This window comes from Lagenorhynchus albirostris, chromosome 18 (assembly GCF_949774975.1).
Source record: "Lagenorhynchus albirostris chromosome 18, mLagAlb1.1, whole genome shotgun sequence".
NCBI lineage: Eukaryota > Metazoa > Chordata > Mammalia > Artiodactyla > Delphinidae > Lagenorhynchus > Lagenorhynchus albirostris.
This window is the reverse complement of record NC_083112.1, coordinates 4,483,394-4,504,467: the sequence shown is the minus strand read 5'-3', so window position 1 is coordinate 4,504,467 and position 21,074 is coordinate 4,483,394.

Sequence of the window (21,074 nt, the reverse complement as noted above, 5' to 3'; positions counted from 1 at the left end):
GGATGGGAACGGGATGCGGGGGCCAGGGAGGCGAGGGAGAGGGGACGGGGGTGCACACGATGAGGCACGGCCAGAATCCTCCCTCGCCATCCTCGGAGGCCGGCCCTCCCTCCCTCCGTCTCCTGCCCCCAAGAGGGCCTCAGGGTCCCAAAGCACAGGTGCAGGTAAGTCTGTGGCTCTCCTCCCCCACCCAGCCCCCATCCCAGCCCGTCCAGGGGCCACGGCAGCCTCAGCTGGCCGGTCCAGGTTGCTCTAGCCTCGGTTTCTCTTGTACAACAGCCTGGCAGCTCCGAACAGGGAACTTACTTACTGTGCTTCTTGTCACTTCTGTTTTTGAGTCAGCGGCTCCGTGGAGCAGAAGATGCTGTGGGGAAAAGCTTCCAGGTCAGGGAGGCGCTCACCGACCGGCTGCTCAGTCTGAAGTGACAGCCGCCTTCACTGAACACGCAGCTCTGTCCACACAGCCCCCAACCCCCCATCGAGGTCTCTTAAAGTGTCCTTCGTGCCCATCAGGTAGCGGTTAGAGAGCAGACGAGGGCTACGTGACACAGCATCCTGCCTGTGAGGACCCACTCCCTCAGACCCACGTCTGGACGCAGAACTGACGGCCTGCAGTTGGAGGAGGGCGATTTAATACCTGCTCCTTCCAGGCAGGAATGAGGACCCAGGCCGGGCACCGACACCACCCCGCTCTCCCAGCCTCCATCAGGGGCACGTTCTGTGCGGTAGGAAATGCCTATTTTCAGGCAGAAGCAGCCTTGGGAAGCAGAAGTTTGGGGTTAGACCACTGACTGCATACCCTACACGCAGAAGGCTCAGCTGGAGGGCCGGGAAGCCGCTGGGCTCCAGACCCCGGGGTGGAGGACGGGCCCAGCGGCAATGTCCACCTGCACTGGGCAGCTGGTCACTTGAGGGCAGGGGATGACAAGGCGGGTGGGAGGCCCCGCAGGGGTGCTGAGGGCCCCTGCGCCGGGTGACACCTCATCCTGGTCCTTTCAGACACATCCAGGCGGGAAGCTTCTGAGGTGCTCGAGGCAGTGCTGACCCCCTGTGGAAGGTCCCTGCACTTCTCCGTGAACTAGCTTCCCAGCCAGCTGGTTCCCGACAGCACGTGTAGCAGCAGCGCTAAAATCCACTTATCACTGGATTTGGGTCCACCGACGCCCCCGCTATGGAGTAGGCATCATTCTCACCTTGTTACAGGCGAGGAAACTGAGGCTCAGAAACCGTATGTGAGTAAGGCCAGCAGGTCCGGGGAAAGGCCCAGGGAGCCAGACGGAACCCCGCCAAGGAGGCGGATGCAGCCGACACCCAACCTTGCCACAACACCAGAGAGATTACCACAAGAGGGGGCTGCTTCACACAGCAAGCGCCTCCCCCTGCGTCCGCCCTATAAATTTTGTTGGCGCCCGCACCCGGGCGCGACTTCTCTGGCCCCTTTCTCTCGGACCAGTGAACCTCGCCCGGGAGCGCTCCCAAATAAAGCGTGTTTAAGCTCGCCTCCGTCTTTGGTGCCGTTTCTTACATTTGGTGCCGAAACCCGGGAGGGGTACCCAGCCCCACAAATTACCGCGGGGCCACCCCTCCCCGCCCCCCCAGGGGACGACCGGGGACCTCTGCTCACCCACCCGATCCGGCAGAAGCGGGGTAAGTTCCTCCTTCGTTCCCCTCGACCCCCGGGGGCCCTACCCACTGGACTCCCTGGCCTTAACTGCGGCCGCGTCAGGGACTCCTCCATCCTCCCTCCGAGCCTCGGGCGATTGTGGAGACGTCCCAACCGCCTGACTGCTCTCCCATCCGCCGTGACCAGCGATTGAGACCAGAGACGTCTCTCTCTTTCTCTGTTCACCCGGGGACAGACCGGAGGTCATGGGGACTTCAGAATCCAAACCAGATCCTAAGGCACCCCTGGGGTGTCTCCTGGCCAACTTTTCAAAACTCGGCTTTTCTCAAGATCGCCGCCGCAGGCGGCTCGTATTCTATTCCACCGAGGCCTGGCCACGGTACCCTCTAGAAAATCAATCTAAATGGCCTCCTGAAGGGACTTTCGATTTCAACATCCTCCGCGATTTAGATAACTACTGCCGCAGGACGGGCAAATGGTCCGAGGTCCCCTACGTCCAGGCCTTCTGGTATTTACCCTCCCGCCCTTCCCTCTGCGTCGATTGTTCCACCTCCCAGATCCTTCTTGCCAAACAGACATCTCCTACATCCAAGCCCCTAATTTCCTTTGACGATGACCCCTCTCCACTAGCCGACCCACCCGAATCTCTCGCCTCCCCCCTCCAGAGTTCCTCTCCAACCCCCACCCTACCCTGGACCGGTCCCTCTCCCTCCCGAACCCACTCCAGCGCCCCCCCCACCGCTCCCCCACTTCCCCTGGTAACCTCCCCCTTGGCTTCCCCTTCCCCCGCTTCCTCCCCCTCCACCTCTCTCTCCTCGCCCCTCTCTTCGCCAATCAGCTCACACACCCGCTCTCACCACCACGACTCCCAAGACCCAAACCTTCCCTGTCCCTTAAGAGAGGTGGCCGGAGCGGAAGGATTAGTTAGGGTTCATGTTCCCTTTTCCCCTCCAAGATCTCTCTGATAGAAAAGCGATTAGGCTCCTTTCCTGCCGAGTCCTCCGGCTACGTCAAAGAATTTCGCTCTCTCTCTCAAGCTTACGATCTAACCTGGCACGACATCTGTGTGATCCTGTCTTCCACTCTGACCCCCGACGAGAGGGAACGAATTCAAACTGCTGCCCATAACCACGCAGACCAGGTCCACCTCACTGATAACTCTATGCCCGTCGGAGCCACTGCTGTTCCTGGCACTGATCCGGGCTGGAGTTACCAGGACGGCCAAGACGGTCGCCGCAAACGCGATCTAATGATCCAATGCCCCTTGGCTGGTATGCAGGCTGCCTCCCACAAGATTGTCAACTTCGAAAAGCTAAAAGAGAGAACCCAAGAGCCCAATGAAAATCCAGCCGTTTTTCTCACCCGCCTTACAGAGGCCCTAACTCTCCACCCGCTTGGACCCTGACACCCCCGCAGGCGCAACGGGCTTGGCCACCCTCTTTACCACCCAATCAGCCCCTGATATCGGAAAAAACTTAAGCGGGCAGAGGACGGCCCCCAGACTCCCATCCGAGACCTGGTAAAAATGGCCTTTAACGTCTACAATGCCCGTGAAGGTTGGTAGAGTCCAGCCGACAGGCCCGGATGCCCCAAAAGGTGGCCCTCCAGACCCAAGCCCTCGTAGCCGCCCTGCGGCCGCCATCTCCCAGGGACAACATCCACGGGACCTGCCGAAGGCAACCCCACCAGGGGCCTGCTTCAAGTGCAGAAAAGAGGGTCACTGGGCTCGCCAATGTCCCAGTCCCCGGCCTCCTTCCAAGCCCTGCCCTGGCTGCGGGCTAACAGGCCATTGGAAGAGTGACTGCTCTACGGCCGGCCCTCCCTCAGCGCCTCCACGCGGAGGGCGAACCGACCCGACGGCTCTACCACTCGAACTCCTGGGATTGGCTGACGACTGACATCACCCAGACTCAAAGACCCCCATCACCCTCGCCGAGCCCAGGGTAACGCTACAGGTAGCGGGTAAGTCCATCTCATTCCTGGTGGACACGGGGGCTACCTATTCGGTCTTGCCTACATATTCCGGGCCAGGTTTTCCTTCCCAGATCTCGGTTATGGGCATTGACGGTAAGCCGTCCTTCCCGCTCCAGACCGGCCCCCTCTCATGTTACATCAAGAGGCTCCCTTTTACTCATTCTTTCTTAGTCATACCGTCCTGCCTGGTTCCTCTGCCATGTCCTGATGTTCTCTTCCAATTAGGGGCCTCTCTCCAACTGGCCAGGCTTGATCCTAAGGCCCCCTCAACTCCTGCTCCCCCTCCTCGGTCTGGTAGCGGAACCCTCTCCCGCCTCTCTCCCTCCTCCCATCTCCCCCAACCTGATAGACCCCCAGGTCTGGGATACATCAAAACCCATAATAGCGCCACACCACCCCCCGTCCTAATCCGTCTAAAAGACCCCTCCAAGTTTCCATCCAGGCCCCAATTCCCCAGCTCTGAGACTCATCTAAGGGGCTTACAGCCTATTATCAGCAGACTCTTAGACCAGGGGCTCCTCGTCCCCACGGACTCTCCCTGCAACACCCCCATCCTGCCTGTCCGCAAGGCCTCAGGAGATTACCGCCTGGTCCAGGACCTCGGACTGACCAATGAGGCGATAATTCCCCTCCACCCAGTTGTGCCAAACCGGTACACTTTGCTCTCCATATCCCCCGTCCACCACCCATTTGACGGTCCTTGATCTCAGAGACGCCTTCTCTTCTATCACCCTGCACCCTGATTCCTACTTCCTTTTTGCACAGATCTGGATACCCAGGCTTCCCGCCAGCTCACCCGGACGGTTCTTCCCCAGGGCTTCCGCGACAGCCCCACCTCTTTGGCCAGGCTCTGGCGCGGGACCTCGCTTCCTGCCCTCTCACCCCCAGTACAGTCCTCCAATACGTGGATGACCTCCTCCTCTGCAGCCCATCTCTCAGCCTCTCAAAACAGCACCCTGCTGACCTCCTCAATTATCTCGGCTCTCGTGGCTATCGGGTCTCTCCAGCCAAGGCCCAACTGTCTACACCCTCAGTAACCTACCTGGGGATTCACCTTACCCCCACAAGGAGCCTGACAGCCGACCGCACCCAGGCCATCCGCGACCTCCAACCTCCAGAGACAGCTGACCAGATTGTCTCCTTTCTGGGCCTAACAGGATTTTTCCGACACTGGATCCCTAACTTTGCTCTTCTTGCTAAGCTCCTATATTTAGCTGCTAAAGAAACCCCCCAAGGACCCCTTACCTCTCCCTCCACTGTTCGACGGGCCTTTCTCACCCTCAGAGACACCCTGATATCCTCCCCTCCCCTTTCTCTGCCTAACCCAGACCGTCCTTTCCACCTCTTTGCAGATGAATGGATCGGAATAGCAACTGGACTCCTTGCCCAACCCATAGGGCCTTCCTATTGCCCTGTGGCCTACCTCTCCAAACCACTTGACCCGACCATTCGGGGACGGCAACCATGCCTCCGAGCTGACCAAACAAACACTCACACTGACCCTGGCCCGCCCCTGACTGTATTCTCCTCCCACCGGCTGGTCGACCTCCTAGGCCATAAGTCAGTCTCTCTCTCTCTCTCTCTCTCTCTCTCTCTCTCTCTCTCCCCCCCCCCCCCCCGCATCCAGGAATTCCACCTGCTGTTCATTGAAAACCCTGCTATCTCCCTCGACCTCACCCCCTGCCTAAACCCGGCCTCCCTCTTGCCTATCTCCGATACCGGGACCTCCCCTTCCCACTCCTGCCCCCAAGTCGTAGAGGCCCTCAGCCCGCCGAGGGAGGGACTCTTTGATACTCCACTGTTAAACCCGGACCGCACCCTCTTCGTAGATGGCAGCTCAATACTGGGCCCCGACGGACGCCGCTGGGCGGCCTACGCGGTAGTAACCATCTCAACCATCATCGAGGCCAACCGCCTCCCAGAAGGGACAACCTCTCAAAGGGCTGAACTGATAGCACTCACGCGGGCCCTCGACCTCTCTAAGGGCCAAAGGGTCAATATCTATACAGATTCTAAATACGCCTTCCTGACTGCACACAGCCGTTCAGCTCTTGGGAGGGAGCGTGGATTTTTGACCACCAAGGGCTCCCCGGTGGTCAACGCCTCCCTCATCGCAAAACTCCTGGAGGCCCTCCAGCTGCCTGAGGAGGTGGCAGTCATCCACTGCAGGGGCCACCAGTCTCCCTCTAACCCAATAGCACAAGGTAACTCAGAGGCTGGCTCCGTGGCCCGCGAGCTCGCCAGAGGCCCCTCCAGCTCCGATCTTGTTCCTCACCACCTCAATCTGACCCGCATATGACCCCCACGAAGAGACGGCCCTACTATCCAAAGGGGGCCACCAGGCCGAAAAAGGATGGATTTTTATGGACAACAAAGTTGCCCTCCCTTCAGCCCAAGCGGCCAGCCTCCTAGCAGACATCCACAAGTCCCTACACATTGGCCCGAGGGCGATGTTCCGTTTCCTAGATCCCCTCTTTTACATGCCTGGACTCAAGAGATGCCATCTCACAAACTCACACGGCTTGCCAGACTTGCGCGTCCGTCTCTCCACAAGGAGGCCTACGGCCCCGAATCCCTACTCACCAGATGTGCGGACACCAACCTGGCGAGGACCGGCAGACTGACTTCACCGCCATAAACGCTTCCGATATTTGCGCATTCTCGTTGACACCTTTTCAGGTTGGATCGAGGACTTCCCAATGGCCCGAGAAACGGCAGATACGGTCGCCACCATCCTTCTCCAACATATCATCCCCCGATTTGGCCTGCCGATCTCCATCCAGCCGGACAACGGACCCGCCTTCGTCTCTCAGGTGGTTCAACCGGTTTCTCCGCAGCCGTATACAAGAAGTCTCTCGGGTGGCGGTGAATCAGATGCTCCTCCACCCACATGCCTTACTACCCACAGAACCCCCCGCTGCCGCCCTCCCCTAACCTCCGGACCGCTGGCCGCCCGACTCCCTTCCGGCGCCCCCGTATGGCAGGAAGTAGCCAGAGACCAAACGTCGCCCCATTACACCAAAGAAGTCGGGATGTAAGGCCAGCAGGTCCGGGGAAGGGCCCAGGGAGCCAGACGGAACCCCCGCCAAGGAGGCGGATGCAACCGACCGGTCTTCCCGCTCCCCGAGGGGCGGAACCAACGGCTCTGAGGCGGATGCAGCCGACACCCAACCTTGCCACAACACCAGAGAGATTACCACAAGAGGGGGCTGCTTCACACAGCAAGCACCTCCCCTGCGTCCGCCCTATAAATTTTGTTGGCGCCCGCACCCGGGCGCGACTTCTCTGGCCCCTTTCTCTCGGACCAGTGAACCTCGCCCGGGAGCGCTCCCAAATAAAGCGTGTTTAAGCTCGCCTCCGTCTTTGGTGCCGTTCCTTACAGTGACCTGCCCAGGGCCATGCAGCCAGCGGAGGGCCGATGGGCGACCAGAGCTCCGGCCACAGGCAGGGCCCTGCTCCCCGCTCTACCTCCGTGACTGCCCCTCCCCAATCCCACCCTCTCCTGATCACTGCAGCGTTACAGTGAGTCTTCAGCAGGAGCGTCAGCCCTCTGACTCTGTTTCCTCCTTCAACATCGTGCTGGCCGCTCTTCTCAGACCAGCCCTGGCCCAGCCACACCCTCTCCTGAGCCCAGCCCCCCTGCACCGCACCCTCTGGCCAGGCCAGGCGCCTGCCTGCCCATCCTCCAGGAATAGAGGCCGCTGTGTAGACCAGTGCCAGCCCACAGCCTGGCAAAGGGCTTGTTTTGTCTTAGTCTCTGGTTTCCCCCCAGCAGACTGCGGGTTCCTGCGGGACCGCCGTGTGGGAGGGGTCCCTGCCCTAATCCTTCATTCCTTCATTGCCCCCTCTTGCCCAGCCGAGAAGCAGTAGCTGTTCTTTCATACCTCTTACCTCTGCACTCCTCGGGGTCCTCTTAAGGAATTAACCACCTGGTAGGACTTCACCTGTTAGGAATTAACCACCTTGTCTTGTTCTACTTAATAATTCTTTATAGAATTCCCTGGTGGTCCAGTGGTTAGGATGCCACATTTCCACTGCGGGGGGCACAGGTTCAATCTCTGGTCGGGGAGCTAAGATCCCGTAAGCTGCAGGGCCAAAAAAAAAAAAAATCTTTATATTAAAATACCCCTGTTCAAATAACCAGTAAGTTTCTGTCTCCCAATTGGACACTGACAGGCCCCCCGGCCGAGCTCCAGGCTGGCAAGAGGGGGAGTGTCTCTGGCAGACTCCCCGCCCCAGGGCACAAAGCAGAGTGGGGATAGGGGGTTGGGGGATGGGGCGTGCCTGTGGAGATACGGGAGAATCACTCAACAACGAACTGAGGGTGAAATAAAGATATTTTCAGATGAAAAGAATGAGTTTTTTTCCATCAGCAGATACTCACTGAAACAAATTCTAAAATAACATACTTCAGGACAGAACGAAGTGATCCCAGATGGAAGTCTGAAATACGCAAAGAAAGGATGAGCAAAAATAATGATAAATATTGGGATAAATCTAAAAGGACATGAAACAATGCTATCTTATGAGGTTGAAAAAAGGGAACATGCAAGTCAGACGGGGTGGGGGAGCTATGGACAGAATCGTATTTCCCCAAAATTCACACGTTGAAGCCCTACTCTCACTGTGATATACCATTTGGAGGCAGGGCCTTTGGGAGGTGATTAAGTTATGAGAGGGGCCCTCATGATGGGATCGGTGCTCTTATAAGAAGAGACCCCAAGGACTTCCCTGGCCGTCCAGTGGTTAAGACTCCGCCTTCCAGTGCAGGGGGTGCGGGTTCGATCCCTGGTCGGGGAGCTAAGGTCCCACATGCCTCGTGGCCAAAAAACCAAGACATAGAACAGAAGCAATATTGTAACAAATTCAATAAAGACTTTAAAAATGGCCCACATCCAAGAGTAAATCTTAAACAAACAGAAAAAGAAGAGACCCCAAACAGCTCTCCCTCTCCCCCTGCCCGGCCGTGTGAGGACACAGTGGGAAGGCGGCCGTCTGCAAACCAGGACGGGGGGCCCCACCAGAATCCAGCCACACTGGTACCCTGATCTTGGACTTCCAGCCTTTACAACTGTGAGAAAATACATTTCTGCTGTTTAAGCCACGCAGGCTGTGGTACTTCATTATGGCAGCTGAGCTAAAACAGGGATAAATGCGGCAAAGACCCTTGTATTGTCCTGAAGGAGTGAGCAGACAGGGCTAGCACCCAGGCGGCGTGAACCTGTACATCGTCCCAAGTGAACTGGCCACTAGGGTTCTGATTGGTCCGTGTGTGTCATAAAACAAATATTTTTATCACCTCTGCAGAAAATTATTGACTAACTTTAGACTTTGATAAATTAAGCTTTCATATTATAATTCTTAGAGTAATGACCCATTAAAATTTTTCCATTTAAAACACAGAAACTGTCAGAATGAGGAAAATATCCAAATATTTGCTAACAAGAGGCATATCTAAAACATAAGAATACAGATGTTGAAAGTAAAAGGACAGTAAAAGATGCAACAGGAAGATGTTAATCAAAAACAAAAAAGCCACTGGAACATTATAAATATTGGACAAAATAGATTTAAGGCAAAGATAATCACCAGGACGAAGCTCGTGTCATAATGACAGAAGCTCTTTCAGTAGAACAATGTCAGTTTGGTTAAAAGAACAGGTTCCAGAGTCAGTCTGTTCAAGTTCCAGCTCAGCTACTTACTATACGTGTGATCTTCAGCAAATTGCTTCGTCTCTGTAGTTTTCAGTTTCCACACGTAAACGGGATACTAATAGTAACTACCTTGTAGGATGGTTAAGAGGATAACAGAGTTAGCATATATTTAAAGCACTTAGAACAATGCCTGCCATGTATGGACACAGTAGGCATTACACACATAGGGCATGAAATTGCAAACCCTAATAACATGCATCAAAATACGTGAAGACAAGTTTAACAGAACGACAGAAATGAACAGATACCAGTCCTATTTTAAACACATCCTCTGAGTGATTAAAAATTCAGTAGCAATATGGAAGAGTTGACAATACAAAAAGTCTATGGACACATAAAACACTGCAGCCGATAACGTATACGTTATTTTCCAAAATTTGCCGTATACTGGGTCGTAAAGTGAATCTCATCAAATTTCCTACAAAGCATGCGTGAAATCATGAGAGACATGTTCTAGAACTACATGCAGTAAAGCTAGAAACCAAGAACAAGCCAAAGCACCTAGAAAATCCTCATCTGGAAATTAACATTTCTAAATAATTCACACAAAGTGGAAAATGTCTTGAACTGAGTGCACCATCACTCCCCACTGTACAGAGGAGGAAACTAAAGAATCGGTCATTTGAGTAACTGCCCAAGGTCACAGAGCAGAGGCAGGACTTGAACCCCAGAAGCCTGATTCTAGAGCCTCACTCTTTACTGTCGTGCTTTACTGTTTCCCTTAATTATAGGAAAATAAGGTGAATGTTATAATGGTCAGCAGCAGTCTTTCGTCTCTATATCACCATGTCCAGCATATCAAAAGGCCTTTATACATTTAAAAATAATTGATGAGTTTTTTTAGGTAGGTGAACATTTACTTGGTTACAAAATTGACAGGTACTGAAAGGGGAACGTAGCAGAGATTTCCCCTCCCCACCCCCAGACAGCCGGGGTGCCCTCCAGAGGTAATGCTGTCACAATCTTATGGGTCCTTTCAGAAATGTTTTATCCACATATAAACGAAGACATATATATATTTTTTTATCTAATGAATAGCATATATGCACATTTTCCTGCTCTTTGTTTCTTCACTTTAATGATCTATCTTGAAAATCACATGAATGCATTTGAAACATCCTCATTCTTTGTACAGTTGCAGAGTATTCCATTGTGTATGTACTATAATGTAATCCATATTCTGTTGCTAGAACAGTAGGTTGTCTCCAATCTTTTGTTATTTTAAACCATGCTGTGGGGAGTATGTCATTTTGCACATGTTCAATTAAGTCTGAAATACCTATCCGTCCCAGTTACTGGAATCTGTCCCGGTTCCTAAAGATGTATAACCAGTTACACCAAATCTGAGTTACCTAAAATGATGACATTTATTTCTGCTCACAGATCTGCAGTTTGCCCTGATGAGCTCTGTCGGGATGGATGTCCCTGCCTCAGCAGGTGTCACCTGTGGCAGTTCATGGCGGGGACTCTGAAGGGGTCTTGCCCACTCATGGGGCTGGCAGGTGATGTTGGCTGCTGGCTGGGACCATGGCTGGAACCAGACTTTGCGTGTGGCCCCTCAGGTGGCCTGGGCTTCCTTACAACATGGTGGCTAAGCCCAGAGGTGGGTCCTGAGGGAGAGCCAGGCTTCTTGCCTTTGTGACCTTGCCTTGGAAGTCAGGCCTGCAGTGAGGCAGCCCCCAAGTCCCATCAGCTCCAAGGGGAGGGAAATAGAATCCACCTCTTGACAGTGAAGGGGCGAAGTGCTGGAGGAGAACGTGGGGCTGAAAATACCGTCCTCACACTTTTGGAAAATCCACTCTAGATGTGGATTTACTTGATCACGCATATGTACAGTCTTTTTTTTTTCTTTTTTGTCCTTCTTTGTTGGCATTGCCTACCATTATTACTATTATTATTATCATCTTGGCTGTGTTGGGTCTTCATTGCTGTGTGCGGGCTTTCTGTAGTTGTGGCGAGCGGGGGCTACTCTTTGTTGCAGCACGTGAGCTTCTCACTGCGGTGGCTTCTCTTGTTGCAGAGCACGGGCTCTAGGCGCGTGGGCTTCAGTAGTTGCGGCACGCTGGCTCAGCAGTTGTGGCTCGTGGGCTCTAGAGCGCAGGCTCAGTAGTTGTGGCGCATGGGCTTAGTTGCTCTGCGGCATGTGGGATCTTCCCGGACCAGGGATCGAACCCGTGTCCCCTGCATTGGCAGGTGGGTTCTTAACCACTGCACCACCAGGGAAATCCCCTACCATTATTTAAAAAAAAAATTTTATTGGTGTATAGTTGATTTATCAACACAGTGTTGTGTTAGTTTCTGCTGTACAGCAAAGTAAATCAGTTATACGTATACATACATCCACTCTTTTTTAGAGTATTTTCCCATACAGGTCATTACAGAGTACTGGGTAGGGTTCCCTGTGCTATACAGTAGGTCCTTATTAGTTATCTATTTTATATATAGTAGTGTGTATATGTCAATCCCAATCTCCCAGTCTATCCCTCCTCCTCCCCCCGGTTTCCCCCCTGGTAACCATGTTTGTTTTCTACCTCGGTGACTCTATTTCTGTTTTGTAAATAAGTTCATTTGTGTCATATTTTAGATTCCACATATAAGCGATATCACATATTTGTCTTTCTCTGTCTGACTTACTTCACTCAATATGACAATCTCTAGGTACAGTCAGTGTTGACAGATGTTTGCTAACTGCCCTTTGGAGAATGTGTCCCAATTCACTCCTAACAGCAGGGCGCGAGAAACACATGCAGGACGGATCGAGGGAAAGAACGGGTGAGTGGATGTGCCGCAGGAGTGAAGCTGGTGCACCATGTGGCCACTGGGGGGCGGAGCTGCGCCCTCGGGAGGCTCCCTAGCACTTGGTGACACGCGCTTTAGCAGAGGGAGGCCGGAAGCTCCCTGCATCCGGTCCGTACTTCGGGGTCACACGGCACGGATGCCTCGGTGGACGGAAGAGGGGAGCCGGGATCACAGATTTCCGTTTCTCTAGCTCATCTGTACAGGGGGCGTCTGTTCCCCGTGGAGAGTCCTCCCCAAACCACAGGACCGGGACTCAGAACCCACCTGTCTTCTGCAGGGGCCTCAGGGGGTGATGCAATTCCTTTAAAGGCAGGTTTCCAAACGGCCTCCGTGTTAAGCCGGGAGTCGCTCCGCCCCGGGAGAACAGGAGATGCTGCTCTGCGGCCCAGAGACCGTGCGGATACTGAGCCCCGCGCTCCGGCTGTTGCCCAGGTGATTCCAGGGGCGCAGCTCCTCGCCCCGCCCTCCCGCGTGCAGAATCCTCAGTCGCTTGCAGGGACCCCAGACCAGAGACCCCGAGACCACGGGCGTCGGCTCCGGGCGTGGCATCCTACGGGCAGCAACACCCACTCTGCAAACATCTGCCCACACGGTCGTTTGCGGAACCTCGCATCCTGAGATGCAGGCCCGCCCTGGTGTCATCATCATACAGATGCCTATTCCTGACAGACCCAGTGGGGATGTCCGCGTCCACCACTGAGACCCGGGCGGGGCTCGGGACCTGCTGGAGTCAGGGAGGGTCGCGGGAAGCAGCGCAGCGCCTCGAGACATCCAACAATTGCTTTTAGTCCGAAGTGGGGGACCAGCAGCCTTCTTCCGCTGAGCCCTGCCGCCTACCATGAAGAGGCCGTGTTGCCCCTTGCACGGGCTCGTCTAGTTCTGGGGTCCATTTGTGCCCCAGCCCCTCGCTTCCACCTTGCAGTCCAGCCTCAGTCCGGCAGCGGGGAAGGCTGCCCAACGAGTCCTCCTGCAAATTCCTCCAACGCCTGGGAAGGCGGGGGCGCGGAGTCCCATCAGGAAGGCCGGGTTTGAACCTCAATCCTGGAACCCTGGGCGGGTGATGTGGCCTCACTTTTCTCACCTACGAAACGGATCACAGCCCCCATGGCACAGGATTGCTGTGTTCAGTGAGAAAGCACACGCAGCCACCCTAGCGTGAGGCCTGCCACGGGGGGCGGGGGCAGCCCCTGAGCCAGTCCCGCCACTCTGGCCCTGCCCGGACCTTACAGCCCCAGCCCTGGTGCCTTCGTCCAGACGGGAGATGCAGGCGTCCTGGCCACACTCCCAGCAGAGGCGGGTCACGCTGAGACTCAGCACCAAGGCTGCCGGGGCTCACGAGCCTCCCTCCAGCTTCCCCTCCACGCTCTGTTTCTCCAGCTGACGTGGACGGGCCCTTGGGGACACGGCAATTGCTCCCCCTGCATCACCTGTGTTGGGGGGCAGGTTGAGTGTCAGGCCCCGGGTGCCGGCTCCACCAGGGCCCAGCCCCGCCTGACTCTCTGCTGGACTAAGTGGATGCTGGACTTGGCCCTGAGCCCGGCGCTGGTGGCTCCATGCCACAGAGGGGTGGGGTGCCCTCCTCTCCATGCCGTGGCTGGCCCCTCACTGCCCTCTATCCACATCCACTAAGGAGCCTGCCTCCTGCCCTCCCAGGTCGGAAGCGAGGCCCCTGCTAACCTCCTTTCGGGATTGCTTTCCTGCGGTGGCCTCGGAACAGACTGCGTATGAGCCCAGCGGGCAGGGCCGGGAGGGGTGCGGGCTCCAGCAGGCTCCCTGGGCCCCCAGGCTGAGCACAGGCGCGTCTTTTTCATGCAGAGGTGGAGGGCCCGCCGGGGCGTTCGTTAGTCTCTCTGACCGCTTGTCTTAGCAGAGGGCACGTAACCATGGTACTAGGTGTGGGGCTCCCTGGAGGATGTTTATTCTGTTTCCCACTTAAAGGCAGTTACCACATGGGAAAGGACAACCTAGGGTGCTCCCCACCCTGGACCGGTGGTTAGGGACCCACCCGCCTGGGTCAGCTCTGCAGACCAACTGCACCCGGGGCCAGGAAGCCCCCTTCCCCCCTTCCCCGCCCCGCGTGATGGGCCAGGACCCCACAGCAGCATCTTTGTAAGACACGCGGCCCGAAGAAAATCAAGGAAGTGCTTGGCTCTCTTTCACGCCGCCTTTGACGCTGCCCGGCCCCGCGGGGCCGAGGGGCAGGGCACCCCCCGCCATCGTAACCTGCCCCACAAGCTGGTTTTATGGGCCATGAAGGGAGATAAGGGAACCTTTAAGAGTAGGTGCTCACAAGCCCAGGAGAGAAGTCCCGGGAGCCTGGGGCCAATTCACACACCTGCGTGCATCAGCCACCTTGTTCCCACCCCAAGGACCCCATGGCGGTAGAAACAGAGCAGAGACTCAGACTAACATCTCCCAGTCCAGCCACGGGAGGACGAAGCCCTGTCCAGTGAGTGACATCAACGGGGACAGCCCCCAGGCAAGGATCAGGCCCCAGCATTTGTCTTCCCAGGTTCTGAGGCCAAGAGCTCAAAGGGGCTCCTAACTTACCTGCCCCGAGACCATAACATCTCCCAGGGGCTTTGGGCAGCCAGGACCCATCGATATAAACAAGCGAGAAGCTTGGTGGAGGTGCCGAGCCGCAGGCAGGCTTGGAAGCGAAGGGACAGCCGCCCTGAAAGGAACATGGAGCTGGGCCACTGGGTGTGAAATCAGGGATGGTGATTCTGCATCCCTGCACCTGGGGTCCAAAGACGAAGATGGCCAGCAGGGACTCAGCTCGCCCCTGAGTGCACCAGGGCTGCACGGAGCCTCCTTCAGGAGCCAGAGGGACACACAGCCCCCTCCTGTGGTCTGGGGCCCAATGTCCAGTCCACTTGGTGCCTCCGCCGGCTGAGCAACAGCCTAGGTCACCGCAGGGGCATCTCTGGGCTCCTATCAACCATGGAAGGGCAGGTGCTGACCTGGCGTTTCTGGAACTTTGGTGTCCCTAAGAAACACCTGCGTGACGGGATAAACTGTGGATTCCACAGTCTCGTGCTCAAGGTTTGGGAGAGGGCCCGGAAATCTGCATTCTAATACGCATCCCAGGTAACTTTGAGGTGGCTAGGGTGGGGGACCGCCCTGGGAGAAAACCCCGGCTCTGCTGGTAAGACAGGGAAGGGGCGCCTGGCCTGGCTCCTCCCCCCACATTCAGGAGCACCTTGGCTCCGATGCCAGGCTGAGTCCTCTGTTAACTGCCTTGGGCCCCTGTGCCCCCAGCGTTGCCTCAGAACCGGCTGTGGCCGCCAGCTGGCCGCTGGGGCCCCGGGGGAGGGGGGACGGCGACGGGGCGTGGGGGGGAGTGGAGGGGCGGGAGCGCCCTGGAGGGGATTACGAGAATACCCCGCGGTGACTCACTCAGCTCTGCCTCAATGCACAGGCCGTTGAAACTCTCTAACTTACAAATCAAACGAATGCCTGGGTCCTTGAAATATTTCAAAGGAGCTCAAAGGTAACAACACCCGACCTTAATTGTCAAGGTCATAAAGTCTCGATTTCAAGAGGGTACATTTCGAGCCACTGTCACGCGCGCACGCAGAAGGCAACGTCTGATCCACGCAAACGCTAAGTTACACTCACGCCTGCAGGATGCGAAGGCTACGTACTCTTCAATTGCCCGACTTCAATTTAAACTGGTTTTAGGCCAGAACAGCCGAAGCACATCCTAGAATATTAAATGCTTTGAAATGTCACTTCACGGGAAGGCTTGGTAGGCTTTAAATGACTCTCAAAGGGCATATTTTCTTCATTTATCTTCATTGTGAATCAGCTACCAACTCACCACCTCTAGCTAATCATGGTGCTGTGTTTGACGCTAATTACTCAGATCACAAATGTGCGGGACGGATGCAGTGGGGGACCCGGAAAGACGACAGAAGCAAATATTCACAACAGAGCTTTGCGTTTGGGCAAATCCATGTCCAGCAGGTGTCAGCTCTGTGAAGAAAGTGTACTTTGAAAGCAAATCTCTTTCTCATCTAAGTCCCTGTCAAGATAGATACCTCCGCAAGTTACTCACACCTGCAAATTCAATACGTAAGTCTTCTCGAGATCTGACGTACCTCTGTATTAGCACTGCCTTTGCAGAATACAAAACTGGTGCACAGTACAATGCGCTGTTAGCGGTGTGAATGCTTCTTGGTCTAAGGATAAGAAAATCAGAGAGTGATGATGTCAAGCAGTGGTTCTCAAACTGTTAAGTAGTGAAACCATATTTTCAAATGAACCCCCAATAATAGAATTTCCATTTCTAACACTCAATGAAAACATTAAGGTTCTTTGGGGAACATAAAAATTTGAGACCGGGGTTAATTAAGGCCGGCAATTTGCAAAAGTAGCTTCAATCTCCACATTATTTATGTACTGTGTTTTGCCGGCGGTTTAGAGAATACCCTGATTCACAGACATAAGGAGATGCATACAGCAAGTGTTTCAGAGCACACCATGCGTGCAATCCTTCTATACCACATGAATAAAGATATCGCAAGTTTTATTGCAGAGTCCTTGCAAAAACAGGTTTGCCTGGTAGAAAATCTGGACCGTTGGTGGTCTGTTATATTTTGGTATTCAACAACAGTCTGCATTTTTAAAAATCACATTTAAAAATATTTTAAAAATAAACATTGCATCAAATATTTACAGACTGAGGGCTCCTGGGAATGAAGGACTAACCCATTCCAGACCAATTCTTTACAGAAAACAATTATAAACTGGACAAAATAGACCTCACAACTATTTAAGGCACTGGAGAGAAATCAAGAAGACAGTAGAGGAAGTTGACGCTTGGAAGGAAAGAAGTTTGGTGCATTTCCTGTTTTTTAATGGCTTTTTTGCCTGAGGACAGGCTCCGTCCTGCCAAGCAGGGCAGCTAAACTTGAATAGAAACCCTGAAGCCTTGCTGGCGTATCCCAAAGTCCACTGGCTTAAAGAATAAGAGGACCAAGTTCAGAGTGACCAGAGTAGATAGAAAGTGAAGGAGGATCCAAGAAAGGAGAGCCTGAGAAGGGACCCAAACATTCTGTGAAAAACTGCCCACCTCCCGTTGATCCTGCAACTAGGCCTGAGCAACGCAAACTCCAGGCAGCCTGACTAAACTAAAAGAACTGAAAAGATTTTTGCTGTTATACATTGCAAGGGGAGTGGGGAAGCATTGGGAGCTTAATTCTAGCCATGTTAACTGTCTCTCTTAAAAAAAAAAAAATTGGCACTTTTCAGAGGAACGTAATGGAATCCAGAGTCTCTAAAATGCGTTATTCACCAAGTTTAGGGTACAAACCCAAACTACTAGGCGTTGTGCACTCAGGAGAAGAGGCCATCAATAGAGGTTCATCCGGAAAAGATCCAGATGTTGGAATTAGCAGGCAAAAATGTTTAAAGAACTAGTGTAACTATGTTCGAAGATGTAAAGGAACACAATTTTTATTTTTTGGCCGTGACGCGAGGCAGGCAGGATCTTGGCTCCCCGGCCAGGGATCGAACCCGTGCCCCCTGCAGTGGAAGCTCAGAGTCTTAACCGCTGGAGCAACAGGGAAGTCCCGGAAAATAAGCTTTTCATAAATGAACAAGTAGGAAATCTCAGCAGAGAAACTATAAAAAAAGAACCAACAGCAAATTCTAGAATGGAAAAAAAAGAACAATGAATAAAAGATACACTAGATGGGCTTAAGAGCAAATTACAGATTACATATGAAGATCCAGTGAACCTGAAGATGGAGACATAAAAATTATCCAATCCGCAAAACAGGAAGAAAAAGAATTTTTAAATCGAAAGAGTCCCAAGCAGTTGTGGGCCAACATCAAAAGGTCTAACATATGTATACAGGCAGACCTCGGAGATACTGCGGGTTTGGTTCCAGAACACTGCAATAAAGCGAGTCACGTGAACTTTTTGGTTTCTCAGCGAATACAAATTTTTATGTTTTTAAATTTATTTAAAATTTATTTAATTATTTAATTTATTTAATTAATTTATTTATTTAAAATTTATTTAAATTTATTTTTAAATTTTATGTTTACACTATACTGTAGTCTATTAAGTGTGCAATAGCAATATATCTAAAAATTAATGTAAATACCTTAATTTAAAAAACTTTATTGCTAAAAAATGCCAAAACAATTAACAATAGTAACATCAAAGATCACTGATCACAAACCACCAGAACAAATATAATAATGAAAAAGTAAAATATTGAGACAGTTACCAAAATGTGATGCAAAACATGAAGTGAGCAAATGCTGTTGGAAAAATGGCACCGACAGACTTGCTTGAGGCAGGGTTGCCACAAAGCTTTGATTTTAAAAAAATTCAGTATCTGTGAAGTGCAATAAAGCAAAGCACAAAACGAGGTCTGCCTGTAACAGCAGTATAAGAAGGCAAGTATGGAAAGGGGCAGAAAATATATCTGAAAAAATAATGTCCAAATATTTCCCAGATTTCATGAAAGACATAAATTTACAGATTCAATATCAGTGAACCCCAAGCAAGATAAATACGAAGAAAATCACATCTAAGGATGTGGAGCAACGTTGCTGATGGCGATGAAACAGTATATCCACTTTGCAAAAGTCTAGCAGTTTCTTATAAAACTAAACAGGCACCTACCGACGATACAGAAATGTCACTCCTAGATTTTTATCCAAAGACAGATGAACACGTATGTCCAGAAGGGACTTGCGTTAAGTCTTATCCAAGAAAATGGATAAACCCACTGTGGTATATTCATACAAAGGAACAGTACTCAGCAATAAAAAGGAACTAACAATTGACACATGCAATAACGTGAATGAATTTCAAGAACATTATGCTCAAAGAAGCCAGAAGCAAAAGGGCACGTACTCTTTTATTCTATTAGATGAAGTTCTAAACAGGCTAAATCAACACATGGAAAACAAACAAAAAGCTAGAACAGTGGTTGCTCTGGGGACTGGAATAGGAGAGAACTGAATCTGAAAGCGCCCGAGAGAACTTTCTGAGGTGAGGATAATGTTTCTATCTTGATGGGATTTGCACTACACGAGGGCACACATTTTAAAACTCATTGAATGGTATACCTAAGATGTGTGCATTTCACTCTAAGTATCTTTTACCTTAAAACATTAAATACAAATATTAAACTCAAATTTATGATATACTGAAGTGCTCAGGGGTGAAGTATACTGGAACTTTGAAATGCATGAAATAAGGTGGATTGATGGATGGGTGGATGGATAGATACGGGTGCGTGGGCATTTACTGAACAGGTCTGCTGTGGAACAGGGGTGCCACCGTTTGAAAATAAGACTTAAGAGACCAAGTTCTGCAACCCAAGCGATGGCCAGATTCCCCATCTTTAAGGCTAGGGAGCTGGACTAGCCTAGCACTAAGAAGCCTTCTAAATATAATATAAATAAATAAGTAAAACTGACCTAAGTAAAACTAATACGCTACATAGAGTATCAGTACTAAGGCACGAGGCTGTCAAGATCAATGAATAACCAACATGCTGCAAATATGGAGAGATTTTCTATACGTTTGAAGCTGCAGCTGTGGTGGCTTAAAAAGCCCCCTCAGGGGCTTCCCTGGTGGCGCAGTGGTTAAGAACCCACCTGCCAATGCAGGGGACATGGGTTCGAGCCCTGGTCTGGGAAGATGCCACGTGCTATGGAGGAACTAAGCCCGTGCGCCACAACTACTGAACCTGCGCTCTAGAGCCACAACTACTGAAGCCTGCATGCCTAGAGCCCGTGCTCTGCAACAAGAGAGGCCACTGCAATGAGAAGCCTGCGCACCGCAACAAACAGTAGCCCCCGCTCACCGCAACTAGAGAAAGCCCGCGCACAGCAACGAAGACCTGATGCAGCTGAAAAAACCAAAAAGCCCCCTCGGTCCTGAGTACTGGGCCCAGAAAGGTCTCCACCCTATTTGTACCCCATCTCATGACACCCCCCTTCTTCTCGCTCCATTTCACTGATACTTGGGTTCCATGGTCACCTGTCACGGTCTTTCCCACTCAGCAAACACCAATGCTGTCCCCGCTATTGAGAAACCCCCTCCCTGCCCTTGGCTCCCAGCTAATTTCTGTCCATTCCTAGACCTCAGCTTCCCCTGGTCCAGTCTAGACTGAGCAGACCTCACCTCACCCCTGACTAAAGTACACAGACAATGATCAAAATTACTTATTCGACAACATATGACGTCTTTCTCTTTAGACGAGATGCTCCATGAGGGTTAAGACCGACCTGTGCCTCATCTTCAGCAAGTGGCCTGCAGATGCCTACGGCCAACATTCCCAACTGTCGACAAGGTGTCCGGCACAGTTCTGTGCACTTTACGCGGGTTATTGCATTTACACTCTTCTTAAGCCTTCGAGTGTGTGTTGACGAAGGCTTCTCTTCTGCTCTTTCTTCTGCAAACGACCATCAGTCAGTAAAGATGTGTGGACCCCTAGGAAGTACCAGGTGCTGTGCTCAACAAACAGGCTGTAACAGTAAACACGAGGCCCCACGTCTGTGCTGCGGAGCCCAGGCTGTTGGGAACACACCCAGACAGAGTGGGAGCCATGCGTCCAGGGACAAGGAGGAAACACGGGGTACCTGGCAAAATGCTTCATGTTGTAAAAATGGCACACAATTAACTTTTGGTGGAAAAAAAGTAACTGGAAAATCTGTCATTCATCCAATCACTGCACAAGCAGCTGCTCACCATCGAGGGGTCGGGCCGTGCCGGGAGGGTCTCGGGACATGCAGAGGAACGTAGCACACGCGGAGCGCACCATGCACACGGGCAGCTCGGGGCAGCGGCCACAGCAGCCTCGACGCCAGCCTGCTCCCGCTAAGGCGCCCCTCTTACCCCCCGACCCCCTGCAATGCTGCAGTCCAGATCCCCCGAGAACCTTCCCCGGGCCAGCAGCTGATCTTCACTCCGTTCCCTCCCACAGGAAGCA